Source organism: Bison bison, unplaced genomic scaffold, assembly GCF_000754665.1.
Source record: "Bison bison bison isolate TAMUID 2011002044 unplaced genomic scaffold, Bison_UMD1.0 scf7180017864535, whole genome shotgun sequence".
NCBI classification, from domain to species: Eukaryota; Metazoa; Chordata; class Mammalia; order Artiodactyla; family Bovidae; genus Bison; species Bison bison.
This window is the reverse complement of record NW_011495084.1, coordinates 2,028,174-2,031,914: the sequence shown is the minus strand read 5'-3', so window position 1 is coordinate 2,031,914 and position 3,741 is coordinate 2,028,174. Positions and strand designations below refer to the sequence as shown.

General features: G+C 35.9%; 1 protein-coding gene across 1 annotated transcript in view; it reads left to right on the top strand.

Annotated features, from left to right (window-relative positions):
- LIN7A (lin-7 homolog A (C. elegans)) overlaps nucleotides 1-3,741 on the top strand; it is a 165,688-nt gene that overhangs the window by 34,629 nt on the left and 127,318 nt on the right. The gene's annotated exons all lie outside the window — the stretch shown is intronic.

Here is a 3,741-nt window from a genome sequence, read left to right as displayed (position 1 = left end):
GTTTGTTTGTTTTAAGTATCAAGCGGTGTATACAACCTTAGAGCAAAAAAAAAAAAAAAAGAAAAGATGAAATAGATATACATTGTAGGGGGGACTTCCCGTGTGACTCAGTGGTAAAGATCCACCTGCCAAAGCAGGAGACACAGGTTTGATCCCTGGGTCAAAAAGATCCCCTGGAGAAAGAAATGGGAATCCACTCCAGTATTCTTGCCTGGAAAATACTACGGGCAGAGGAGCTTGGTGGGGTATAGTACATGGGGTTGCAAAAGAGTCAGACACAACTTAGTCACCAAACAACAACAATACCTTGTAGGACCATAGAAATTCTTTACGTTGACCATGAAGTAATAGGAAATCATAACAGCCCAATAACAGAAAAAATTGAAAAAAAGTAAAACTTATCTGTAATAAAGGCCCCAGGTCCTGATGAATTTACAAAGATATTTTTCAAATAACAGAAAAATACCGTAACTATTCCAAAGTATATGTTAAAATTAATGGAAAATATTTGGTAACTCAGTAAGTAAAATACTAGATAGAATTCTATTTATTATATAAAGGATGATCTGAATATAAAGAAAATGATTATCATAGAACTAAAATTTTAAAGAAATGAAATCGCCATATACCCATGATTAAAAGTCTTTGTAAAATAATGAATTTGGGGGCTTAGAGAAAAATAAAAAAGCTACTTCAATCTTAAGCTACAGTTATTCACTTAAATTATTTTGAATCATCTTTGAAAGTTTTAATTTTAGAAGGATTAGTGATAGTCTTGATAACATAATAAACATTTTACACATTTTAAAAAAATACCTAAAGCCTAGGACTAAAATTCATATTTACCTATAAACCACCCTGAGAAGTGAATTATTTTGTAATTAGGGGGAAAAGTAGCCATTTGTTTCTTGTCATCTTTAAATTTATTCAATAGATTGTGTAACTTTCAGTTCAGTTCAGTTCAGTCGCTCAGTCATATCTGACTCTTTGCAACCCCGTGAATTGCAGCACACCAGGCCTCCCTGTCCATCACCAACTCCCGGAGTTCACTCAAACCCATGTCCATTGAGTCGGTGATGCCATCCAACCATCTCATCCTCTGTTGCCCCCTTCTCCTCCTGCCCTTAATCTTTCTCAGCAGCAGGATCTTTTCCAATAAGTTGGCTGTTTGTATCAGGTGGCCAAAGTATTAGAACTTTGGCATCAGTCCTTCTAATGAATACTCAAAACTGATTTCCTTTAGGATTGACTGGTTTAATCTCCTTGCTGTCTAAGGGACTCTTAAGAGCCTTCTCCAGCACCACATTTTGAAAGCATCAGTTCTTTGGTGCTCAGCCTTCTTTATGGTGCAACTCTCACACCTGTACATGACCACTGGAAAAACCATAGCTTTGACTATACAGACCTTTGTTGGCAAAGTAATGTGTCTGCTTTTTAATATGCTGTCTAGTTCTTCCAAGGAGCAAGCATCTTTTAATTTCATGGCCGCAGTCACCATCTACAGTGACTTTGGAGCCCAAGAAAACAAAATCTGTCACTGTTTCCATTGTTCCCCATCTATTTGCCATGAAGTAATGTGACTGGATGCCATGATCTTAGCTTTTTGAATGCTGAGTTTTAAGCCAGCTTTTTCACTCCTCTTTCACCTTCACCCAGAGGCTCTATAGTTCCTCTTCATTTTCTGCCATTAGGATGGTGTTATCTATATATCTGAGATTATTGATATTTCTCCTGGCAGTCTTGATTCCAGCTTGTGATTCATACAGCCCAGGATGAAGGGCTGTATGAAGGTACTATGATGTACCTTGCATGTAAGTTAAATAAGCAGCGTGACAATATACAGTAATTTAAGATGTTGGACAATAATGATTTAACTTTTTATTGAGAAACATTAGGTAAGGAGTTATGAAAGGAAAAGTAAAATACATAGAGTTCAATTTAAAGCTTTTTGAAAAATGTTTTTGTTCTTTCATCCAACAGCATCTAAAGTCAGTTGAGGTCTTAGATGAAATATAAATAAGGGATAGTGGATGGACAGGCTGGTTAGCTGTGATGCACCATTGAGGTATCATCTTGCTAATCTGTATGTGCTAGTTGTATTCCTGAAACTATACTCCCAGTACTTAATTGGCTAATGAAGAAACACGCATTATATTCATTTTTAAAGAAATTTCAGAAACAGTTTGTCTGTATATACAATGTAGTTTTGACAAAGTATTTTAAAATACCTCCCAGAGAGTTAAAAATAAGGCTTCTCTAAAAATTTTCACAAGTTCTAAAATAAACTCTGATCTACTTTCCAAGTCATCCCCATGGTTCTTACTCCTCCCATTTGTAGAAGGTTAAATTTGATCTTTATAAAAAGATGGAGTCTACTCCCTTAAACCCTAATTTTCTCCAAATTCACATTTTGTAAAAAAACCTAAATCTTGTCAAATCGGGCTTGATATAGTATCATTGTTAACTAGTGAGGACAAATACTTATATAATATTAAACGTATATAATATATACTACTTATCTCACAACAACATCTAATTCCTCACAATCAGTCTTATTCAGCAACCAGTTTTTAAGCGCCTACAATTATCATGATTCTGTAGTGGATACAACAGAGCATACAGAAATTAGTAGGACCCTGGTGTTCTAGTATTTAGTGTGAAAAAGGGCTGTAGATTGTCCCACTTCTTTTAGACATGCAAGAATAGATTACATTTTGGCCAGGTCTAAGTCCTCATATATTTCCCCAATACAGTCAAATCAGGTGTTCATTTTTGTAGCTGCCAAGAAGGCTGGAAACAAAAGAAAATGAGATGAGCTAATTTCACTGTCATTAGAAGTTAAGGTTATAGTTGGCTTTCATTATGTAAAGACATGGAGGCAAGATTAAAAAGAAAAGTGAGGTGAAAATATAGAAAAAAGGGAAAGACATCACATATAGTAGAGATAAAGCTCAAACAGAAAAGGAAGTTGAAACTTTTGATTTCCTGAGGTTTCAGGTAATGGTAGGCAAATTAAGCTTCAATTTTAGCTGCCTGGGAAAGTTAGATGAATTTTTTTTTAAAGGAAGAAAAGAGAAGAAATATAGCTGAATTGAATATAGTTCCTGGAAAAACTGGCAACATGTTGTTCATTCAGACCATGTAACAGGGATTGTTTGACAAAGAAAGCTGTATCTTAAGCTTTGTATACCTAAAGATTTGTTTATTGAGTAAGCAGTCACTTTCAAATGAAACATGTACCTACCACTTCAGAGAATCACTTGGTAACTACAGCTTTTCATTTTGTTACATAAAGTGTTCCTCTGATTGCAGTAGGTTTGGCAAACACTTTGAGCAGAGTCTGGACCAGGTTTTCACTCTATAAATTCATGATTTTAAGATTCTAGTATTGTCAAACTTCTTTGTGGTGACACTTCAATGTCGTCCCAAATCCTGGGAAGAGAATTCATTCAGCTTTTGATAATAAATATAAAGTGGGATTATTTTTTAACAGCATACTAAGTAAGGTTTTTAATTTGAGCACATTTAAATTGAGCTAGTTCATCCTGCTGCTGCTGCTAAGTTGCTTCAGTCATGTCTGACTCTGTGCGACCCCATATACCGCAGCCCACCAGGCTCCCGCGTCCCTGAAATTCTCCAGGCAAGAACACTGGAGTGGGTTGCCATTTCCTTCTCCAATGCATGAAAGTGAAAAGTGAAAGGGAAGTTGCTCAGTCGTGTCCAACTCTTTGCGACCTATGG